The sequence below is a fragment of the Aedes albopictus genome, chromosome 2 (genome assembly GCF_035046485.1).
Source record: "Aedes albopictus strain Foshan chromosome 2, AalbF5, whole genome shotgun sequence".
Lineage (NCBI taxonomy): Eukaryota > Metazoa > Arthropoda > Insecta > Diptera > Culicidae > Aedes > Aedes albopictus.
This window is the reverse complement of record NC_085137.1, coordinates 72,312,251-72,338,141: the sequence shown is the minus strand read 5'-3', so window position 1 is coordinate 72,338,141 and position 25,891 is coordinate 72,312,251. Positions and strand designations below refer to the sequence as shown.

Here is a 25,891-nt window from a genome sequence, read left to right as displayed (position 1 = left end):
ACCAAAACGAGGGGTGCTGCCACGGGCCGAGGGGTGATCCGATCGGTACCAAAATATGGATTTTTTCTTTTTCCATCTAAACAAATGTTTCAGCCAAATTTGGTTCAAATCCGTGATGGTCGATTGCAAGCGGTCGGTCACTTGGCGTGGAATGACCCATATCTTATTAGAGATATTTTGAGAATAAAAGTAGAAAATCTTTGGATAATAAAACTAAATTCAATGACATCGATGTAAAAAATACACTTTTTCGAGAAAAATCCAAAAAGTGTCAATCCATGATAACTTTTTTCAACGTTCAAAAAGTACATGTGTTATGAAGACTTATGAAGCATCAATATATTGTTGATAAACGTTCATAATTTAATTCAATTCGGTTCACTGGTTTCCGAGATATGACAGTTCAAAAATAAGTTGTCTGAACAATAATGTTTTAGAACGGTTCTGGGATCGCGAAAGATTAACCAAGTGGGCTTAAATTTGTATCAATAATGCACACATAATAGGTTGACAAACAGTCAAAATTTGAGAATGAAAAGTTACGGCATGTTGAACTGTTTTGTGAGAGAATAAAAATGTTGCCTATCCCAAACATATAGGCCATCCCCTGTTTTTACAGCAAATTCATGAAGCATTTACTTGAAACATTTGCTATCCAGTAGTACTGCATTGGAACGGAGCACTGGCGTAGCCACGGGGGGGTTATGGGTTAGGGTTAAAACCCCCCAAAGCCAAAATTCCTGAAACAAATTTCCAGTATAAAACGCTTTGCGATGAAAAAAAAAATTTCAGCTGTGCCGCTATTTTGAACCTTTGGCTCAAATTCAGTGTATATTTTTACGAAATGTCTGTCTAAAATAAAAAGAGGTTATATTGAACATCGAAAACTCCTTCCAGAGCAAATTTCTGGCTACGCCACTGGAATGGAGTATATTTCTGCATGCCCCATTTGGAAGTCTTCATAGAACGCAAGTTGCTACGTTACGCCAAGATGATTCTGAAGGCGTGGCTATATTTTTCAGGAAATGTGAAGAATATTTCTGCAGGAAACAAGGAAATTGTCTGAAGTCTGCCAAAATATTGAAACAATATTTATGTAATCCTGAAACTTCAAACCGATTTTCATGATGTATGTGTTTCTTTTGAAAATTTACTACACTCAAACCTCCATTTAGGTAGGATCCATTTAGATAAAATCTATTTAGGTCCCTCCATTTAGGTAACGTTACCTAAATGGAATTTGATTGTGTTCAGATCAGTTGGAGTACTTAAGATTAGGTATAAGATTGGTTTATGAGAAATAAGTAGTGAGTGGTGTTAGGGGGTGGGTATTAGTGTGGGTCATCAGAAGCGTTTTCTCAGATCAAAGCTTTTTTGGTTCCGTTTCGGGTCCTGAGTATCTGTGCAAAATTTTAGCACGATCGGTTGCGTCTACACTTTGCGCATTGCAATTGAAATTTGTATGGGATTTTGTATGGGAAATCTTACTTTTTTGCATTTTCGCAATAAGTTCAACATTTTTGTCTGAAACTTTTAAACCGATACTGTAAAATGATAGCCTAGGATGTTCTGAAGAACTTTGTTGAAGACCGCAAAACGATCCGATGCTTGTAAAAATAGTTATGACCAACGAACCGCATGCATGTGTTTATGTTTCAACATGTAAAGGAATAACAATAGCAACAAAATCATGATGTTTCGCCAAGCAATGCCAACGCTATAACTTTTTTCATAAGCATCAGATCACTTCGCGGTCTTCGACAAAGTTTTTCAGGACACCCTAGGCTATGTTTTCACTTTAACGGTTACACGGTTTTAGAAAAATTCGAGCTTGTTATGAGAGAAATGCAAAAAAGTGTGTTTTCCCATGTAAAACCCCATACAAACTTCAAACGCGATGCGCAAAACGTAGACATAACCGATCGTGCCCAAATTTTGCACACTTATTTGGGTCCTGAAATGGGATCAAAGAAGCTTTGATCTGATGGGATACCATTAAATTTTTCACTTTTCCATATAAACGATGACCCACTCTAGTGGGTATGGGAGAGGGAGATGCAATGTTGCACCCTAAACCCCCCCCCCTCCATACAGTGTTGAAAAGTTTCAGTATCCAGCGTCATTTCCAGCTGAAATCGAGATAATCAACCATCTTTCCATCATTCAATTGATATCAGCTCCAGCATTGATGACGTCAAACCCGACATCAACCTATCATTCACCTGTTTTTATTTTGGCCACCAAACCCAACATAGACCCAACAGTTGTTCAATGTTGATCCAACAATACGATAAAAATTGGCCCGACTTTGACCCGACATTCAATAATTTTTCAATCTGGCGGAATTTTACAGGGTTTTTCGCAATGTTTTACACAAAGTTTTTCGTGTTTTGTGCCCAGCTAGTCATTTGAATTACAATTCTGATTTAAGACCCTCCAAAACCCCCGAAAACGCCCCTGAAGCCCCTCCCCTCCTGAAACCCACCCCCTCCTGAAACTCCTTGAAAGCCATCTGAAACTCCGCATGATCTACTTTAAATCTCCTAGTAACGCTCCCTTATTGAACTTCTTTGCAACCTTGTAATACATTTAGGTAATAAACTGAATCCATTTGGGTAATGAATCCATTTAGGTAAAAATTCTATTTAGGCAGTCCCGACTCATTACCTAAATGGAGGTTTTGGTGTAAAGACTACTCATGAAGGAAATTCTGAAGGGCCATTGGATAAATTTCGATCTCTTTAAAATTCGTCATAAAAAATCTGCGAAATTCACCAGAAAATGGAAAATTTGTTATGGCAGTTTTGGATCAATTTATCAATGAATCTGATTGAATCATGGGGAAGTTGCCCGAAAAAAACGTAGGTCTAAATACTCGGCGGATTTTTTGCAGCACCTTCCCTTTTTTCTTTTGCATCACAAGGAATATATGTTATGCCTTCCTTCAATATGCTTCGTATGCGTTGCTGATGTTCTCTGGAGCCTCTTGGCCGTGCGGTTAGGGTTCGATTCCCGCTTCGGGCGATGAAACTTTTCGTGAGAATAGTTTCTTCTCTGCGTCCACTGGTGCATGCTCCGTGTGTCCCTTGTCTAGTGTATCATTCAGTCTGTACAGCCTCTGGCTGAAGACGGTGTCCGCGTCTTTTTTTATAATTGTTTAAAGCTTCATTTTGTTTAACTTTAAATGAAGATCATTAAAAGAAGAAAACCTTGGACCTTCTCTGTATAAATCAGAAGCAGTAATCATTAAAACCAAAATTAGTAAATCTGAAGACATATTGGATGAAATTCAAAAAGTTGAATGTGAAGGTTTCTCTGAAAAAAAAAAATCTTGTGGAGCTTGTAGAGAACTTTCCAACCATCGTTGCTCACACATGACAACTCTGTTCCTCAAACCATGAAAAATGAGTCATGATTCCACGTGCTCGCAGCGGATCGGACCTTCAATATGTTGTTTATAAATGAATAGAAATGGTCAACTGTCTCACCACCCGACCATGGGGAAGGTGCAAGAGCTTCTGATTTATTTTCTGTAAATGCATTACTGCTAAACTTTTTGTTAGTCTTTGAATGTATAAGTGTAAGGGTAGTTGTGCAACATATTATTAAAGTTTGTACAAAAATACGTTTTCATGTCATGAAAATACATCATGACTTAAGATCATAACCGTCTAAGTACGATCAAGAGTGGAAAAGCAATCAGATGTTGCTACAGCAAACTGTTAGAGATTGCGAGGCCCTGTGTTGTTCTGTGGCTTAGTTGGTTAAAGCGTCGGACTGGCAATACGGAGTCGTGGGTTCGAATCCCACCAAACCAAGCGGTATTTTTGCACAAATTTGTCTCTCAATTTTTCAATCAAACACATACTGTGTCTTCGAAATTTGATATACCAGCCGACTAATATAGCCAATAGAAGGCAATCAAATCGCCTAATTATCAGGACCTTCTAAAAACTGTCGGAGCACAGACAAAGCAGGTATCAACGATGTACAAAGCAACAAAAACCAAAGGATACGTAAAACGAGTACAACGGATTCATGGTTTGACAAGAATTGGTGAGAGATCTGCTTTACATCATTGCCCTGAATAGACTTAATTGCTAGAGTACGATTAACTATCATGGAGTCCGGTTAGGTTACCTGCTTTACGTATTACATAGACGTTATTTTTGGTACAACATAGTTTTAAGATAACTTGTCAACATATGTTTAATATTCGTTGCAAAATATCGATTCCTGGTCCACAGTGTCCCTAAGCTTTGATGGCTCCAACACCATTTGCATCCCTTCTGGGAAAATCACGTCCGACTGGCCGGCTGGACGGAAAACAAGCCGAGAGGAAGCGCCGACGGAGTGGGCGAAGCATTCCTGCGGAGCGGCCTAATTGGTGGCCGAACAGCGCAGAAGGTCGTGGTCGGTTTACCCTGGAAGCCTCGAAACCCAAATAGATTTCTGAGTGGGGCAAAATTTGTGTGGCCAACCATCGCCGTGCACCTACTCTACCTATGACTGTGAGAAAAAGGGGGAGATGGGTGCATGGGAGACCACGCAAAGCGGCTGAAATCGGCAGTAATTGATTGCGAGTATCGATGTCGGTAGGATTTCGTGCGCGTCGTCCTCGTCGTCCTCGTCGTCGTCGTTGTCAACATCGTGCATAGGTCCAATTAGCGAGCGAAAGGCAGATTTATGTGTTTTGCGAACTGGAATCAGGGGGCGGGGTGGTTTCACTGGAAATGTGGCGAATTTAAATTGAGCAACATTTTCACAAAGAATCAAATGTCAATCGTGCGGTATTTGTGATTCATAATGAGTTTACTGTGAATTTTTGTGAATGCAATTATTGTTAGTGAAAAGGGCTGGATTTTACTAATTAGTTTCATATTACATTTATTGCTGAATAAATGATTCTGTAGAAAAATGTTTGGCTATACAAAAAAAAATATAAAGTCCGTACTTGTGCTTTTTCTGGGTATCAATAGCTATGTGTAAACTTATTAGTTCACACCGGTTTTAGACATCATCTGCTTCTTCTAGGAATTTTTCCATGAAATTCATTAGGAATTCCACCAGGAAATTTCTTTCAATTTTTCCAGGTTTCTCTTGAAAATTTTCAGAAACCCTTCCTGAAAATTATCCAATAGTTTTTTACAGAATTTCGTCTAGAAACTCTTCCAAGAATTCAGTTTGAAAATCCATCACGAATTCTTCTTGCAATTTGTTTCACAGTATCTCCAGGAATTTCTCGAAAAACTCATCAAGAAATTTCTCCGGGAATCGTTCAGCCTCCATGATTGGCTTCGAACATTAAAAAACGGTTTTATTGTTAATAAGTTAAAGTAGCTTATTTATTTTTATTTTTTTAGCATAAATTAGAAAAAATTGTTCCCCCGTAATCTTACTTCAAACTGAATAAATACACATCCAAAAATCAGTCCACTTCCCGGGAAGAAAACACATTAAATTGTATTTGCCCATCATAATGATGACGGGTAACCCCTAGCCCACTCCATTCATTCAGAAATCCAATTTCCTCCAATCAATTTCTGCTGCCTTTGATAAATTTCCAAGTCGGTTTGCATACAACCCACAACAACAACCGCACACGTCAAACGACCATCTGGAAAACATTTCCAAGTTCGATAATAAAAATGACGACTGAATCAGCAGTTTCGGTAGCGGCAACCACAGCATCCAGGAACGCACTGATTGAAAAACTGACCGAATCCAGATCGATTGTCAATCATTTTTTTCCGTTGATGGGTGAATGTCGAAAAATGGGATGCGAGCGCAGCTGTGACGGAGGATTTCCCCATGATCAGATTCTGTGTTCTGTTGGTCGTTATCGGTTTTCAGTTTTGAATCGATAAAAATGTTGATTTATCTACGTGAAAAAAGAACTTTTCTTAAAAGTTTAAATTCAATAAAATATAATATGTATTCACAAAATTTCAAAGTTTTATTTACATTAACTTGTGTTCCTTTTGTCTTTTATTTCTCAAAAAATTAACGCATTTTTGTGTGAGTGTGTTTTTATTTTGATGGTTTGTGTATCAAATATTACCCTGCGACTATTTTTTTCGGTACTCCATATTTTTTGTTGATTAAAAAGTATGTTTTGTCATTTTTTGTTTTTTTTTCGTTTTTAAACGTTTTTGTTATTTATTCTACATTTTGTCATTACGGCATTCTGTACTAAATTCTAAATTAAAGGCAACTCTCTTGAGCTATTATCGATAGCAATATATTTTCAATCGTTGCCAATCATCGTGCAAAATTCCAAAGACTCAAAAATAATAAAACAATAAAAATGTTGAAAAAATAAAAAAAATATTGATTTTGACTTATTGTCCTTTTGAACTTTCTTTTCATAGTTTTGTGCATCTTCTTTTGATTCAGTTGTTTATCTTTAAAAAAAACTGCGGCTCTTCGCGTATTTTTTTTAATTTTAATTTTTTATTTTAAATTTTCCGTTTTTTTTTTATTTTTGATCTTGTTTGTTTGTTTCGTACAAGCTACTTTAATGATAGAATCGTTCTTAGACCATGATCGGTTGCAATCAAACCCCTTTCATTCCCAAACGGCGTGCAAATTTCCAAAGATTCACCCACTTCAGTTTCGTCTTCCATCCAATCCATCCAGTTTTATATTCCTCCAGTTACAAAATGCAATTGTTGTTTGTATCGTTCCCGCTCTCAACAACCATTTGCCGGATTGTGAAACGATCCGGTGTGCTCTGGTACCATCACGGCAACCTGCAAAAAAAGAAAAATCCCCAGTTAAATAACGTTGGAGAGGAAGCAAATTGCACGAGTTGGAAAACAATTTCAATTTATGGCAATTGTCAAGAGGAAAATTCCGCCGAGTAAATAAATTATGGAGCCCACCAACCAACGACGGCATCACCACGGGAGACGTGGAGTCCAAGACGCGAACCGGGAAAAGGACATCCATCTCCTGCTCACTCAAGAAGTCGTCGTCGGCGCCGTCGTCATCGTCGTCATCAGAGTCGGAAAGAGTTTCTCGAGCGAAGAAAATAAAAACGAACCTTCGTTTGTTGAAGTAGCTCCAGTTTCGAAACAGTTCTTTTTTTCTCTCGGATTTGACGACTGACTGTAGGATCGAGGTATGGGTGGGAAATCCACGTAAAGCTGACTTGGTTTATTACTGTTCGGATAATACCAGAATCAACAATCGAGAATGTAAAGTGGGGAAAAAATGTGAAAGATTTTGTAGTCATTTGGGTTGGATTCGGTGTAGGGAGAGGGATTGAATAAGCAATAAATGATCGAGAGATAAAAAGGTCAAGAGTACTTAGTGGAAATAATTTGGTAGAGGACTGGACGATAGTTTCGCTATTTAGTTTTACATATTAGCAAACAATGAATAAAATTTCAATAAGAGCATTGAAACGTTATCGGTCTTTGCTTTACTTGCCTCACCACTCATACTTACACCAGGAATCCTCAGCTCAACTGTCTATATGGGCTGCAATCTATTTCATAAAAAAATCAGCGGGCCACAAGTCATTCATAAATTATTTTTTCTATTTTTTTTTTATTTTTTATAGGACTACACTTTAACATCCACCGATCATTTATTGAATTCAACATTTTATTTTTTTTATTTTTGTGTATTTTAACTAGTTGCTAATTCTACACTATTGAATTCAACAGAATTCTCCTGAAATTCTCAACATGCTCTTTAAGTTTTCTTTTTCCGTAATGTCTCAATAGATTATTTTAGGAAATCTTACATGAATTTTTTCAATTTTTTTCCATGAATTTCTTCAGAAGTCTCTTGCTGAGTCCTTCCAAAATTCTTGGGCATGGGCATCTTCAGAAATTCATTCAAAAATCTCTCAGGTATCTCTTAGAAAAAATCTTCGAGCGACATTTTCAGAAAATCTTCCATGGAATTTTTAAGACAAACCTGCATTCAATCACAGAAAACCTTCAGGAGTTATCCCATTAAGTAAATACCTTAGAAAACCCTTGTTTTCCTTTAGAATTTTCTTAGAAGTTTTCTGGACAAATTAACCTAGTCAATTCATCTTTTTTTTGCAAAATCTTCCATGGATTCCTTCCTATGTTGCTTCATGGGTTTCTTCTAGAAAATGCTGGAATTCTTTTCGGAACGCCTTTTATAGTTTTCTTATGGAAGTTCTTCAGAATATCTTAACGTTAGAAATTCCACTGGAATTTCCTTCGGGATTTTCGTTAGACGATTCCCTAAAAATCTCTCTAGTAAAAGCTTCCATTGGTTACCTTGATCATTCCTCCGTAGAGTTTTCCATCAATCCGTATGAATCCGTACGAGAATTCATTTTTTTTGTTTTTAGTAATGTGTATTTTAACTTATAGCTAATTCTACACTTACGAGAATTCATTAAGGAGAATATTGTGTTGTTCCTTGCTGTGCATACATCAATCTCCTTAATCTCAAATCCAATTTCTCAATTTTTTTTCTAGGAATTCCATCAAGAGCTTGTCGAGAATTTTCTCCAGATATTTATTCAGGAAGTTCTCAGGTTCCTAATTGAAATTCAATGGTTCAGGGAGTGACTCCATTGAAGATTTTTCTGCAATTCCTCCAGGGGTTCCTTTATAAATTTCTTTTGAAGAAATGCTTTCATCGCTGATTACTACAGAAATTGGCACAAGGATTTATTTAGAAACAGAAGTGTTTTAAACGAAATTTCTTGGGACAGTCCTCCTTGAATTTCTTAAAAAATTCTTTCAAAAACTCTTCAGTAAATCTTGTACAATTTCTGAAGCGAAACTATTCCCCCTTCTTGAAAAATCCCTGCAGGAATATCTTAACAAATTCTACAGAGATCTCTCAAGACATGTCAGGGGATGTTTCAGATATACCATGAAATATCCCCTGGGATGTTTTTAGAGATCGCTGTAGTACTCATTCAGATGTTCCTTCAGGATTTGTTTTTCAGAAATTTCATAAAATTACTGCATACCCAAGCAACACACATGTTATAATAGAGTAACGACAGCGCAAGTTTTGGTTGTATAGAAGTTTATTTTACGAAATTCTAACATTGTGTTGAAATAACGTAAAATAAACTTCCATACAACCAAAACCTGCGCTGTCGTAACTTTTATATAACATGTCTGTTACTTGGGTAGGAAGGAAATTTATGAAATCCCAGGAGGATTGTGTAAAGAAATTTCTTTAAAACACTTTTGCCTTTAATTAATTTAAGAAGTAATTCTTGGACAAAAATTCTTGCAGCAATTTCTATCTTCACAATAGATCTAAAAACTGGTCGCAGTGACTTATATACCCAACAAGGCATAAAAAAAAATCTTCAATTACTGAATACCTAGTAGAATATCTGAAGAGACACCTTGAGATTCCCCCTCAATTCTCAGAAAAAAAAATTAGAAACTTCTGGAAGAACTCTGCATCAATTTCGGGGGAAAAAATGCTTGACAAATTTCCCGAAGGATTCTTGGAAAAAAGCCGTGAAATAATTTTTGAAGGAACCTATTTCAAAATATCAGCACAAATCGCAGACAAAGGTATCAATGGAATTCTTGAACAAATCTTTTAATATATTGCTAAGGAATCCCTGGAGAATTTTCTGAAGGTTCCCATGGATGAATTCTTAAAGATACTTCTGAAAGTATTTTCGAAAAAATGTCTCATAGAATTTATGTAGGAGATGGTACACAAAAAGTTCCTAAACTACGAATTAATGGAACTTTCGAAGAAAACTTTAGAGAACCAATAAGAACAAAAATGTTAATGGAATCTTTGGAATAATACCTGGAAAAATTGGAGAACCTTCTGCAGGTATTCATGGAAACATTTCTTAAATAATTGCTTTAAAAACGCTTATGAATAAATTCTGAAGCAATATCTGCAGAAATTGATGTGAGCGTTTTTGGAAAAAAAAAAGAAAGCAGATCTTAATTTATCTAAAATAAAACCTGGAGGATGCCTGAACGAGCTTTTGGAGAAACCCCTGGGGGAACTTCTAGGAGAATCTATTTAGAATTTCCTAGAGGAATTTCCAAGTGAATGCGCTATAAAATCCCTGAATGATTGGGGTAATACCTGGAACTGGAGAAATTCATGCATTTATTTCTGGAAAAGTTTCTGGATTTCTAAAGGAAACCCTCGGAGGAATTTCTGAACGAATCGCCGCACATTTGGGAAAAAAGTATGCTGTAATTATTATTTTAAGAAACCATTCGAAGGAATTTCTGGGAGTAGCCTCTAGAGAAATTCCCAGAAGAATTTCATGAGTAATTCCTACAAAAAATTTCACGCTCAATTTCTAAAAAAAAAAATCAAAGAGATCCCAAAGAAAAAAATCTGGGAAAAATCTGAAAATATGTCTGCAGGATCTCCTTCAGAATTGTTTGAAGAAATACATGAAGAAGCACAATCATGAATTTATGATGCAATCCTTGATGGCATTTCCTATAGAATCTCTTGATGAGTGTTTGTATTTCAGAGAAACCCGTGGACTAGTTTCAAGATGATTTTTTTTGAGAAATTTCTTGAGAAAGTCCTGAAGAAGTCCCAAGGATAACTCCTGCCGGAGTAGCTGAAAGAATCTCTGAAGGAATCCCTGGAGAAATATTCAATCAAATGCTTGGACAAAGATGCACTCTGAAAGGATACAAAGAGGAATTATTGTTAAAATCATCAAAAGAAAACCGGCGATAATCTCCTTTCGTGTAAACGTTCCCATTCCAGAAATGTTTTGATAAATCTTGAAAAAATGCCAAAGGATTTTCTGGTGGTGTCTCTGTAGATAATATTAGATAATTTTCGAGAAATTTTAAGAAACCGAACTAATGAAAGGCATTTTTTATTAGCGTACAAATTGGGCCGAAGGGTCTCAGATTTTCTCGAAACTTGTTCCACAGGCAGGGCCCATAGGGGATATATGATTAAAAAAGAATTGAGAAAAAATCTTGGTCGCCTATTTTGAAAAATCATAACTCAAGTACGAACCATCGTAGAAACAAAGTTTTTTTTAAGAAAATGAAACAAAATTTACATTGGCAATAACTAAAAAAAATTTAGCGATTTTTTTCTGAAAATATTTTTTTGAAAATTTTTCGTGAGTTCGGCTTTTTTAACGAGTTTTCTCAACTGTGGAAAATTTTGTAGAAAACTTTTTCCGATTCATATTTTTTTTAGATTTCTGAGAAAATTTGCTTCCATTTAAAAAAAACTAGGTTACTATGATGCTTGAGTTCTTGAGTTATGATTTTTCAAAGTAAGTAGTGTCAGGGGAAAATAAAAAAAAATCCACCTGAGAATTTCCGGATAAATAGGCGACCCTGATTTTTTCTCATTTTTTTTTTGTTCATATATCCATGAGCCCTGCCTGTGGAGAAAGTTTCATAAAATCTGAGACCTTCGGCCCAATTTGTACGATAATAAAAACAATCCCCAGGAGTGTTTTAAATGGAATTTCTTGGGGGCGTTCTCCTTGGATTTCTTAAAAATTCATTCAAAAACTCTTCAGTAAATTTTGCGCAATTTCTGAAGCTCTTTCCCTTTCTTGAAAAATCAGAACAAATTCTACAAAGATATCTAAAGACAGGCCAGGGGATATTTCAGGTGGATCATGAAATATCCCCTGGCATTCTAAAGACATGCCTTGTAGAATTGATTCAGATATTCCTTCAGGATTTTTTTTCAGAAATTTCACAAAATTACTGCAAAGTTTTTAAAGGAATTTTCAAGAAATCCCAGCAGAATTGTATCAATAAATTCCTTTAAAACACTTTTGTAGAAACCTTCATTTACTTTTAGAAGGAATACTCGGATAAAAATTCTTGAAGCAATTTCTATCTTTGAAGCAATTCCTGCATAAATACCTTGGAAAATACCTGAGAGAATTTCTGAGAAGACCTCTTGAGATACCCCCTCAATTCCCAGAAAAAATAAGAGACTTGTGAAAGAACTCTGCAATAATTTCAGGAAAAAAAGGCTTGAAAAATTTCCCAAGGGATTCTTTAAAAAACCGTGAAATAATTTTTGAAGGAACCTATTTAAAAATATCAGCACAAATCGCAGACAAAGATATCAATGAAATTCTTGAACAAATCTCTCAATAAATTTCTGAGAGATCCCTGGAAAATATTCTGAAGGAGCCCATGGAAGAATTCTTAAAGATACCTCTGAAAGTATTTTCGAAAAATGTCTTATAGAATTGTAGGGGATGGCACACAAAAAGTTCCGAAACCACCAATTAATGAAACTTTCGAAGAAAACTTCAGAGTTCCAATGAAAACAAAAATGTTAAAGGAATCTTTAGAAAAATACCTGGAAATACTGGAGAACCCTCTGCAGGTATTCGTAGAAACATCTCCTTAGTAATTCCTCGAAAAACGCTAATGAACAGATTCTGAAGTAATTTCTGCAGAAATTGCTGTGAGGATGTTTGGATAAAAGGAAGGAAAGGACATCTTAAATTATCTAAATTATAACCTGGAGGAATGCCTGAACGAGCTTTTGGAGAAACCCCTGGGGGAACTTTTAGGAATATCTCTTATGAATTTTCTAGCGAAATTTCCAATTAAATGTCCGATCAAAACCCTGAATCATTGGGGTAATATCTGGAAAAAGCAACTTTGGAGAAATTCAAGCAATAATTTCTACAAAAGTTTCTGAATTTCTTAAGGAAGCCCCTGGAGGAATGTCTGAAAGAAACTCAGAATATTTGTTAAAAAAATATGCTGGATTTTTGTTTTTTTTTTTATAAAACGTTTGGAGGAATTTCTGGAGAAACCTCTAGAGAAATTTACAGAAGGATTTCATGAGAAATATTTCTAAAAAAAATTTCGCGAGAAATTTTTAGTACAAAAAATCAGAGAAATCCCAAAGAAAAATTTCTGGGAATAATCTGAAAATATTTCTGCAGGATCTCCTTCAGAAATGTTTGAAGAAATACATGAAGAATGCAATAAAATGAACTTCTGTTGCAATTTTTGAAGGCATTTCCAATAAAATCTTTTGAAAAATTGTGTAATTTTTGAAAAAAATCCAAGGATTAGTTTCAAGAAGATTTTTTTTTTTTGAGAAACTCCTGAAAGAATCCCTGGAGAAATTTTCAATCAAAGGCATTGATCTAGATTACTTCTGAGAGGATAGTTAGAGGAATATATAGAAGAATTCTTGTTAAAATTATTTTTTAATAATCCTGCGATTATCACTTTTGATGTAAACATTTCAAAAAACTTTTGACAAATCTTGTAAAAATGTAAAAGAATTTCTGGCGGTGTCCCTGGAGTCAATCTTGGAGAATTGTCTAGAAATTTGAGTAAGATTGTTCTTTTCGCGATAAAAAAACTGAAGGGTTTTTCCGTTGGGAGCAGCGTGCGCTACCAGCGACTTCAAATTTTCTTGGCAGTAGTGAGGTGCTTGAAATGCGGAAATGGAGAGTACTTTAATCACGCTGATATTCGAACAACAAAAAATACAAGTTTCTGAAACTTCTGGAGGATTCCCTAGTGGAAGTTGAATTCCTGCAGAAGTTGGGAATTTCTGAGGAAATCCTTGGAAGAAATTCCAAATTAATCCCAGTACAATTTTTAGAAGAAACTTTTGAAACATTTTCTGAATATCGCTGATGTTTTCAGAAACGCTGAAAGTTTTATTGAAAGAATTTCTGGAGAAATTTCTGAATAAATATCTGAAAAAAAATCTGGAGGAATCTCTAAACGTATTTTTGAAAAATCCCTGGTGGATTTTTTTCTCACGTTCATGGATCTTTTTTGGAAAAAAATAGGAATTTCAGAAGTAAATCATGCAAGAGGCTTTGAAAGATTTTTTTGTGGAATTTGTAAGAGCATGAGCATGAGCATGAGCATGAGCATGAGCATGAGCATAGATGACCGCACAATTCGTAGTTGCTACTCCGTGATTGACCAGAGCAATCGAAATTGCACAAGGAACCAATGAATAGGGCTTGGGACTAGCTTACTATTCTCAATGTACACAGGTCGAGAGCTCTCAACTTTAATAAGGTCAATAACGGCGCCGGCCACGTCCTTACGGTCATCGAGGATGGAAGGGAATGTTAGTAAGACAAACGTTGTTATAAAGACCGCGAATCGCTGCATCCCCACGTTTGTCTCAGGAAGGATTTTTTGTTAGTAGGGCAAGGTACATTGTCAGTCCGGGAGTCACCTATGGTTGGTGATATGATTTGACAATGGATCAATATACACAAACCGCCGTTAACAACCGACCACTTTTCGACGCAAGAACTAGACAAAAAGAAAATTCTATCGCGCGTCTCCACTCCACTAGGGAGCAGAAACCTTTAGTCTATTTCACACAGAAATACACTGAACGCGACTCACTTGTCGGCGCCCGGATTTTTTCTCGACCGGCGAACCCGAAGTAACATTTTTCACTCTTTTGTGTAAATGCAAAAAATGAAAGAAAATATTTATTATCAACTAAAAGTGTATTGGAAACTAGCGACGAAGGGAAGCGAAAAATTCGGAACCGACTCGAACCACGGCGCGCGCACACTCGTCCCGTCGTCAGAGCCCCGCAGAGAGAAAGGGAAAGAAAATCGCAAAAATCTAGCAAAGCGAGCGCGCGAAACTTTGCTGCTGCCGAACTACCGCACACTACTGACTGCTTGGCGTCCCGTCGTCGGAGCCCCGCAGAGGGAAGAGGAAAAAAAATCGCAAAAATCTAGCAAAGCGAGCGCGCGAAACTTTGCTGCTGCCGAACTACCGCACACTACTCGATTTTTTTGTGGAATTTGTAAGAGTGGAGAAATTCCTAAACAAATTCCTGAAGAAAATTTCCGAATGAATCCATAGAAGATTTTTTGAAAGAATCGAAAGGTCGAAAACTCAAACAAATTTCCTAGAGATTTTTTTAAAGATTTTTTAGAAGAATTTCTGATTTCTTTTTCAAAGGAATCTCCAATACATTCCCTAAACGAATGCACTGATAAATTTCTGAATAAATATCTGGAGGAATTCATTAAGTAACAGAGTTTAAAATATTCATTTTCAATGAGTGAAATTCTTGTTGATTTTCGAAGATTCTCAACTGAGAGATCAAAATAAAATTCATTTTGGTGAAGGAATTTTTTCACTTGTTCATTCGTTTTTTTGTCACTGACAATTTTCACTGAGAAACAAAACTAGACCATAACTCCCGATTGAACTTCAAATCATAACAAAACATGGGTATAGTAATTAATTGGAATACTATCCATCTGTTCCATTTGTTCATTTAGTCAAACTTTGCGTTTGTTAACAGAAATTGATTATTTTACGATGTGCAAGAAAATACTCATGACAGGGAATTGAATGAAAAAAGAGAGGCATTCAGCTGACAATGAATGTGGCGAAGCACGAATGAAAAAATGAGAATGTAAATTTTCATTTTGTATTTTCGATTTTTTTTTTCTCTGTTAAGTAATCCGATTTTCTCAAACAATCTCTGAAATGATTTGTGAAAAATCACGGAGGAATTTGTGCAGCAATTCTTGCCAGATTTCGTAAAAGATTTCTTCGTGACACTGGTGAGTTTTTTTTTATTATCGTACAAATTGGTACCAAGGTTCTCAGAATTCAATATTTTTTTTTCACAGGTAGGGTTCATTTATATATGAACAAAAACTAAATTGAAAAAAAAGGGTCGCCTAATTTTCCGGAAAACTCCAGTGGAAAACCAACATTTTCCACAGACACTACCTACTTTGAAAAATCATAACTCATGTTGAACTTTTTTGTGAGAGAAAAAAAAGTTGCCTATCCCAAACATTTTGGCCACCCCCTGTACATCTCTGGTGGTTAAGTCAGAGACGAGTGTAGCAACGATTACGTTGTTGACAAGCACACAGGCTCGTGACATGACACACGAGTTTGCCATTTTATTTTTACACCAGGTTCACAAGGTTCACTAGATAGAAATTCCTCTTACAAAAGTAAGGTTCTTGGACTACAGTCGCTTGGGCTGTACCATTTTGCATAATTCTGCAAATACTGGTCGTTGCTGTTCTTTTATGCAAAAGATTGATCTGAGCTTAACTGTTGTCACTACCCAAACTAGGGAAGGCTAAACTATTTACAATCACAGCGCAACAAAGAACCGCAGCAATAAAACCAGATCAGGAATAATTGGAAAATGCCAATGGCGAGGATACACAAAGAAAACACTGTGTAAATCGCATAATTGGAACATATCTATATCATCTTCATAATCCCGTCCTTATTTAGACGCAAGTTTGAGACTAAAGAAAAGAAGCTGATTGTCTCGGAGAAAAACAAGGTCCACTGCACCATTGCTCTGGTTGGCGCAGTATCGGTAAAATACTGTGGATGGCGCCCTAGTACTCCACAGGCCCCGTTAGATTTTCGGTTTTTATTAAACATCCTAGTTATTTATTTCTAGGCACGATTAGCATATACCCTCATCACACCATGGAACCACTGAACAGGTGACCCCTAAACCTGTTCAGTGGATTCCCACCACCAGTACAGGTGGAACTAGGTGAAGCTACTACCAAAATTAGGCACGATCACCCTCTTATAATCACAGCACTCAAAATAACAGCAGTGAAAAAAAAAAACAAAAGAACGCCAAAGGAGAGCATTTTTTTTCTCTGTTCGGGACATAACCACTGCGACCAATATTTTGATCTATTGTGGTATACCCCGTGTCCTTTGTATAGTGCATGTCGTATTACTTTATCACCATTGAGAAGTTATAAAGTATTCGGTTTTGTTACAGTAGTCATTTTCAACATAATCGCAAGGAAGGATTCTGATTGATAGGTTCCGCTTTTAACACGCTCCTTTTTCAGTCAAAATCGGATCCCTAAACGAGAACGTCAAGAAATGATACCGATATTGACCATGCATCGGAACCCTAGTCCTTTCTGTTTCAAACCAGTGTACACCAAATAAAAGATTAGGAATACTAACCCATGTTTCCTTGTTTCAAGATCCATCTCGGCTACACCTAAAACCGAGACCTATCACTTTCAACAAGGTGTAAAATGTAATAAGGACCAAAGTGTTTTCCTTTGATTACTCAAATGTGCTGCTCCACTAGCTGGAAGCAGTTAGGACTAGGGTACGGTTTGGTAGATCTTCCCAAGCAACACACATGTTATATTAAAGTTATGACAGCGCAAGTTTTGGTTGTATAGAAGTTTATTTTACGTAATTCTAACATTGTGTTGAAATAACGTAAAATAAACTTCTATACAACCAAAACCTGCGCTGTCGTAACTTTTATATAACATGTGTGTTACTTGGGTTTCGCCGCAACGCAACCCAAAAAGGTGATCTTACCCACGCTACGGGCTCCGTTAAAGATCGAGCATGTTTTAAACCCCTTCAACCATTCATCTCTCAGCACGGGTCGCCTGACACCTTGGATTGGGGTTACCTGTTTGGTGGACTTTTACCCCCGGAACAGGTGGTCCGTAGTGCTATTCTATGCCGGCAACTACACGGGCAAAAGGAGAGCATACACAGAGTATACAGTGTGAAACGCATAATGCGATTCTTTGGATTTTTTTTATTTTGAAATGTAGCTGATGGTATGACTTTTAACCAAACAAGCCTTATATATATATTTCATCCTCTGTTCAAACAACTGGAACCAGAAACTGCGTTTATGCAGAGTTGAGTTTTTAGTTTGAAAAAAAAAATGCATAATCGTGATTTGCTTGTATCCTGAATAATAGACTAAAAAAGAAAAACCATAATAACATCATGCATACAACACGGAAACGTACATCCAGAAACAAAATAACTGAGCATCATGCAGCTTTCTGGCTTGTTTACGCCTGGACGAAGTTGAAGCATTTGTTTTTCACGCCTGGTGAACCTTTGTGTGGCTTTATCGTATACAATGTATAATAAAATATGGCTTTTAGTCTCTTTGAAGACTGGTTGCTGTCTTCGCTTGATTACTTACGGACGATGAAATTGTTTTCAACCACAAAAAAGTGATATCCTCTCACTCTATTGCTCAGCTGCGTAACGGATGTCATTAGCCAGAACAATATCTTCGGAAAGCATCTATGTTAAACAAACCAATGGGTGTGACCAGCACCCAGCCCAGATGCTAGAACGGGCAGCCTATCCTTCGAAGGTCAAATTCCAAAGCCCACCGAGAACAAAGCAGAAACTTTTGTGATTAATGAGCACAAAGTTGGTCGCTATTTATAGGCACAAGCAATCAGTTTGACTCTGTGTCTCTCTAGCACCTGATTTTACAAAGCTTTCGAACAAGTCGTGTGAACAAAAATCGAAATCTCGGTTGACGTCAGTGACATGATTAGAATTTAAAGCCAAGATGAACAAAGTTGAAAAGTCACATTTGTTGTGAATTTAAGACTTCCTAGAAGGATATATAGAACAAAGGCTCTGATATAAGTTTGTTCTCAGAGGAAACATGATGGAAATATTACTTAGTTTAAATAATTGCTGGTGGTTCTAGTTGTTGGGAATCATTGTCAACAATAGTAAAGTTTTCAAATTTTGAAGTCTTAGGCTGCACCCGTATTTGATTGGCAAATTTGTATTTAAATCACGTAAAGAAAACCACATGATCAGTTAAAAAATCTAACTCAGGACTCCCAATTCGCTAGGTGTGACTTTATTCCTAAAACTACGAAGCAGCTTGGCGTTTTATCGTAGACTGTTGATAAATTTGTTCCAACTTTGATTATATCCCGTGGTTAACTTCTTTTCGCAATCTAAACCTTCTTTGAAACAAAAAAAACCACTGAAGTACCAGACGCAATTGAATTTCTGTTTCTATTTCCCTACCAAATCTGAAAACGAGAAAAACCACTGAAGTACCAGACGCAATTGAATTTCTGTTTCTATTTCCCTACCAAATCTGAAATAATTTTCGGATAGAACAAGATTTCATCACAACTTTTTTAGGTTGCTTGCTGTATGTCAACAAAATGTTTTACCATTACCAGATACTCGAATCACTAACAGCATCCCCTACACAAAAAGCCATGGAAGTCCATGTGCTTCCAATTTAGTCGCAGTTAGGAAAAAAATTCTGTATGGTAGGTACCTCCATTTACTACCAATCACGACCAGAAAATGGAAACAATGGGTCCTCCTTCTATCCCAGTCAGTGTTGTATAGTGGATGAATCCCTCCAATGGTCCTTGTGTTTAGGGGAAAGTGGGGCAATATGCCATTTTTCAAACTTTCATCGTTTTCAATGATACATAGCCTCATTTGTTAGGCTTTCAAAGTGGTAACAGCAACTAGACAATATTTGCTCGATGCTTCAACAAAAATATTCACTAAATTATTGCATTTTCATCGATTTTTTGCGATTTCAAAAACTGGTTCGTAAAACGGAAGTGGTGCAAAAAGCCCATCTGCCATGGGGTAAGATGCCACTTCATGAAAACATTCAAAAATTACGTCCATCAGTTTTCTGGCATTTTAGACTTACTTTCAACCCTCTGTCACGTTTTTTCTCCGTTTATACTCAATACAAGGAGTGTCACCCCCTTCCCCGCTAAACGATGGTCGTCATATTTAAATGACCCCTAACATGGTTAGCGTAGACTTCAACAACCATGCGCCTCCATGGGTGCCTCAATCTACTTGGAAACACTTGGCTGGTAATAAAATCACCCGAAAACCTTAATTGCAAGCACGAAAAACCGGAAGTTGCAAATTTTCATTGGGAAATCAAAAGATTTTCCGTGGGTTTGGCGGCCTAGCTTCTAGAAGAATGTTTAATGCAAACATATCTTGACACCATTCACCTATAGCAATGATCAAGTCCCATTCAGGAATGATTTTATGCGTTGGGCCATTTTACCCCATCTTGGCATTTTGGGCTCTGTTCCCCTAGTTGTTGGTCGGCTTTGCTTCCAACCTGCCACCACACAAGTGCACTGCCAATATTGACTGTCACAACAGATGGTCGCTAGTAGCGAACGATCCACACGGCTCCGACCGTGTGCCGCCACATTCACGTCCACGCAAATAAATCAAACCGAAATAACAGTGTGTTCCATTTTCGGGATTTTCACCCGGTGCGCGGCCAACCTGTTGTTTGCTCACCCACGGTTCTGGGAACCGAAGAGAGGGACCTAACCGTTAAAATGACCATTCCGAGAAAACGCCAGTGCGCCAGTTGCCATCAGAGCACACATCGAAAATCCATATCGGGATCCAAATTCTCCAGAAAAAAAATAATGGCGAAACGAATCCAATCAGTGTCCAAACAACTCTATTGCCACGTGCAAGGGTTAGGTTTTTCGGGATGAAACTAATCAATATGTACTATTAAACTTTCCACAGTGTGCTTTGGAAGCATGACTGCAAACACAAGTTCCACCAAATATTCCTGCAGGAGTTGCTTAGGGATTTTCTTTAATAGCCCTGTTTGAACTAATCTATGATATTAGAAGTTATAGTTCAAAATCAACTCTGCCCAATTATAGGTAACATAACAATCGCTGGGACATCTAGCCTAAGTTACTGACATCACAGGGATTATGAATTTTGTTTGCACGCCTGGATAAAAAAAATGTAAGTAAATCAGACTTTAGCATCTGATTTACTTACATTTTTTTATCCAGGCGTGCAAACAAAATTCATAATCCCTGTGATGTCAGTAACTTAGGCTAGATGTCCCAGCGATTGTTATGTTACCTATAATTGGGCAGAGTTGATTTGCTAAAGAGATACAAAATCCTACTGTGATTGCTTGTGCCCATTAATACAAACCAGCTTTGCGGTCATAAATCACGAAAGTTTCTGCTTTGTCCTTGGTTGGCTTTGAAATTTGACTTTTGAAGTTTAGACTGACCCAGCCACCACCTGGTCATTGGCATGCTGAACATGGATACTTTCCCAAGATATTCCAGCTAATGACTGTTGTTAAATAACTGAGTAGCCTAACGCAATGAAGTACGACGATGACGCTTTTTATGTAGCTTCAAAACAATTTTAGTTAAGAGACCATCATTTGGGTAGGCGAATCTATTTTGGGCAATTGCTGCTATAACTCAATCAATTTCAAACCAATTGACATGAATTTTTGTACACGGATAGACACTGTGTGTATCTCACCCTAAAGCCTGTATCCGCAATAATCGGGACACAGAAATATGCCTGTAACTCTGCAATAGATACATTAAAATTGCTCAAATTTTGCCTGATAATATCTTAAGATGTGTTTTTTTCACATGCAAAATTTCATGTGAATCGGTGAAGTACCTTTTGTTGTAGCAATGAAATAGTAGAACGCGAGCAATTGAATTTTGTACAGCCCCTGGTTTAGCTTGTCAGCGCTGTAACTTTTGAATTTGATAAAGAAAATGACTGAAATTTTGAACACAAACCTCTCAATCCACTTCACTTACATAGGCAAAATTCCAAAAAAATCGATGCACCATTAACAATTTTATAGTCGAAACATATATTGGGGCTGACCGTGATTTTAGCCCTTCAGACAACAATTAGTGAGCCCTCCTTATTGTTTCGATTGTATTGTTGAAAGTACTACACCAATAATCATCAAATTTTGCAGGCATAATATACACATAATCAACTAGTTTCTGTGAAAATTTCATGAAAATTGACAGAGATATTCAAAAGTTATGAATGGGCAAACATCGCACATAAAAAACATGAAACATTTTCACTAACACTATCCCCTATCAACACCAGTAAATTTCAATCCAATTGATAAAAGTTGATCAAATTTTGCAAGGTAGTGTCTCAATAAGTATCATAACTGCTCACGAAGTTTCATAATTATCCTCACAGAACTTTGAATTGTAGCAGAAAAGAACCATCTGGTATGCGAATGAAAATTGGTGATGATTGTACAAAATCTAAAAAACGTCGTCTGTTTGTTTTTCATCCACAGCTAAAAGTAATGCATCGATTTTCATGAAATTTTGCACAAATAATAAACATACACCAAAGAGTTCTCAGTTATTTTTTGGCCAATTTTTATTGATTCAGTACAGAGTTACTGCCGTACTTTTGTGTCCCGATTATTGCGGATACAGGCTTTATCCCAAAAGCCAAGATTTGTTTAAAATTGACTGAGTTATAACAGCAAGTTCCCAAAATAGGTCCGCCTGCCCAAATGGTCCCAGATCCTATTCTGTAGAACGCGAAGTGGCATTCCATGAAACATTGTGAACAACAAAAAGACACACAAATGTTGACTCAGCATGAAAAAGAAATGCTTCAATAAACTCAGCAGTTTCGTCGAGGCGTAAATAAGCCAGAAAGGCGTATGATGCTCATTTATCGTTTTTGCCTTTCTCGTACACTAAGTGTACTGGAAAGGCTATACATATACACTCATTTTCTAATACCTCAACTCAGAAGCTTTTAAACAAAAAACAGTGCATGGAGGACTTTCACTTTGCAGTTTTATTTAAAAGTTCTGTGCAAAAAGTATGTACCTATGTAGAAGTATTGTGTCAAAATTTCATTCAATGTGATCTAACCGTTAAAAAGTTATAGCCATATATGTGGCACTATGTCACAATATGCAGATGTGGTTTTTGGTATAGTGACATTCAAACTGCTCTAACTTTTAAAATGTTCAACCAAAATGACTGAAATTTTCACTGAAAACACAACAATTTACACTGTCAAAGTTTCATAAAAATCGGGATAGTGTTGTCAATTCTACAGTCAAAATAGTGCACACTGATTTTAAAATGCTAAAAAGTGCCCAAAATTTGAAAAACCCGTTTTTTTGTTTGAATTGTTGAAAAAAAAATACGGAACCGATTTTAATAAAATTTTCATCACTTATTTGGCCTTATTGGTTCTTCAACTATAGTCAAATTTTCAGACGTTTTCATGAGCTAATAACAAAGTTATAGCCTAAACAAATTTTAAAATGGACGCCCAAAATTTCCAAAATCACATTTTGTTGTTTCGACAATATTTGCGCCAATACTGAACCGATTTTAATGGAATTTTCAGGGTATTAACTACACATACTATGCTATTTTTGGTTGTGAACGCAATCAAAAGTTATACATTATTTAGTGTGTCTCATTTTTTTTCGAGCCCAGTCTTTATAAACCATTCTCTAGGTTTTTCTTAGAATTTTTCCTCTTTCTTTTTTTTCTAGAGATTACTTTAGGAATTGATCTAGAATCTTTTTTTTTATTTTGACTAGATTCCTTCAGATATTGCTCCAGGGATTCCATTAAAAAATGCTCCATCAATTCCTTTCGGAAAAATTTCCACGGATTTTTTTAAAGTTCTTTAGAGTACCTTTCATGGATCGTTTGAGGATCCTCCAGAAAATTCTACAAAACACCTTCTAGAAATCTTTTATGGGTTCATGTGAAAAATCCTTTATAGATTTTGTTTGGGAATCTGTTCGAGAATTATTTCAAGAAATCATCCATGGATTCCTTCAGAAATGCTTTCAGCGATATTGTAAGAAAATCAGAAGTTCTTCAAGAATTTTTTTCAAGGATTTTTTTTAGAAAATTTTCCACAGACTTTTTAGAAATTCTTACAAAGATTCTTTCGGATATACTTTCAGGGATTCTTATTCTTTTAGAAACTTCTCTGGAAATTCCTTCAAAAGTTTCCTTATGAGATTCTTCCATAAATTTGTCCTAGGATTCCATGTCGAAGGAAATATTCTATGGATTTCATCCAAAATTTATCAATGAATTTCTTGGGAAACTATTCCAGAAATTCGATCTACCTATCAAGATTTGTTTCAGAAACTCCTACGGCGATTTTTTTTTCTAGAAATTCTTCCGGGGATTCATAAAGACATTTTCCTTAAGATTTAACTCCACAAGAAATTATTTTGAAAATTCTGCTAGGGACAAAAATTCATCGGAAATTTACCTAGAAGTTCCTTCAAAAATAAAAATAATATAAAAATTGTGTAGGAATTTCTACAGAAGTTCCTCAAAAAATATCTCAAGAGTTTTTCTAGGGATCTTTGCAGACGCATATTTATTACAAGATTTTTTTGTTGAAAAATTTATCCACAGATTTCTTCAGGAATACTTACGGAAAATCATACCAAATTTGATTGAAGGATTTCTCAAGAAATTTTTCCTTAAATCCCACAATATTTTAAGAAATATTGTAAGGATTTCCCGAGAAGTTTCTCCAGGAAGTTCTTAAGAAAATTTTCCTAGGATTCCTACATGAATTTTCCTAAGAATTCTGCTGAGATTCCGACAGAGATTCAGTTAAAAATACTTCCAACGATTTCTAGAGAGATTTTACTGCAGATTTTCTCTGAAATTCCCTAAGGGTATCTTCCTGAAATTTCCCGAATTCATTGGAGAAGGTACATGTCTCTCCAGAGATCTATTGGAAATTTTAGGGACTTCTTCATATGTTTTTCCAAGGAATTTTCCCAAAATTCTTTAAAAAAATCTTTTCAAATCCTACAGGGATTACTTCGGAATTTTTTTCCAGGGATTGTCCAATAATTCTTTGAGTTATTCCTTCAGTGACTCCTAAAGAAATACCGAAAAAGTTTTTTTAAGAAATTACTCTTGCGGTTCCATCAGAAATATCTCCTGGGATGTCATAATAGATCCCGGCAGAATTTGTTCAGATATTCCTCCTGAAAATTTTGAGAAGTTACAAAATACAAAAGAATTCTTTAAAAACCCTGTGTAACAAAACCCTTAAAAACTCCTGGAATTATATTTGAAAATTCCGAACAGAAATTATCGGACTTTTTTCGAAAGAATTCCTGGACAAGACTTTTGAAGTAATTTCTAAAGTTATCTTTTGATCAATTCTTGCATGAATGCCTAAAATTATACTTAGGAGAATACGTGAATACACCTTTAAATACCTTTTTACTTCTCTGAAAAAATAATGGTTGCAACATTTTTGTATGGATCCAAGAAAATCCTTCAACAATTTTATGAGTGATCACGGGAGCATTTTCTGAAGAAATCCCTGGCAGAAGTTCTGGTGATACCTCTGAAGCAAATCTCAGAAAAAAATATTATACAATTTCAGAAGGAATTTCCAGGAAAATTCTGAAGAAAAAAAATATTTTTTTTGGAATCTTTGAATTCATACCTGGTGGAACTGCACCTATTCATTGAAAAAAAAAAATCTTTAAAAAATCCTTGAAAAATGCTAATGTACAGATTCTGGAGTAATTTCTGCATCAATTGTTAGGAGAACCTATGCAAAAAATTTCTGAAAAAAAGTTCTGAATAAAAATCTGAACAAAGCGTGGAGGAGCTATTGTAGAAACGCCTTGTCGCTTATTCGGCGGACGCCGACACGAAATCGAGGTGGACACTTAATCGGCGGACAGCTTTCACTGGAAACACTTTTTCATTTCTTCCGGTGGAAAGGAAAACACTTTCGGCACTTTTTACACTGCTTTTATTAAGGATCAAAACTTAACAAAATTGCTCGCGTCTTCACTTCGCGACCTAACACGTTACAATGAATGATTGGAAAACAAAAAAATCTATTCGCTTCCGCCTAGCGCGGGAAATCACCTTCGCTTTTCTTCTCTAATGTTGGTAGCATTGCTACCTCCCTACCGTTACACCCTAGAACGTTACACCCTGTTGTGCTGCTAGGGATGACAAATTACGATCGCAGCAATCGGGTGCACTGAGAAAAAATCCCCAATAAAAACCCGTCAAGTCAGTGAAGACTGAACACGCCTGAAGCATTTTCTAGAGAATCTTTTGAAAATTTCTAGAGGAATTTACAATTAAATGCCCGAGAAAATTCCTACAGAAATTTAGGCTACCATTTATGTAAAGATTCTGGAAGTATTTCTGATTTTTTAAAGGAAAACCTTATAGAAATTTCTGAAAGAATCTCCGAATCTTTGAGAAGAAAATGCTCCTGGAATTGCATCTGTTGATGAAACGTTT

General features: G+C 36.3%; 1 protein-coding gene and 1 non-coding gene across 2 annotated transcripts in view; both read left to right on the top strand.

Annotated features, from left to right (window-relative positions):
- LOC109405617 (insulin-like growth factor-binding protein complex acid labile subunit) overlaps nucleotides 1-25,891 on the top strand; it is a 433,323-nt gene that overhangs the window by 311,697 nt on the left and 95,735 nt on the right. The gene's annotated exons all lie outside the window — the stretch shown is intronic.
- Nucleotides 3,746-3,818, top strand: Trnaa-ggc (transfer RNA alanine (anticodon GGC)). Its single transcript has one exon. It is a non-coding gene; the product is annotated as a tRNA-Ala (tRNA).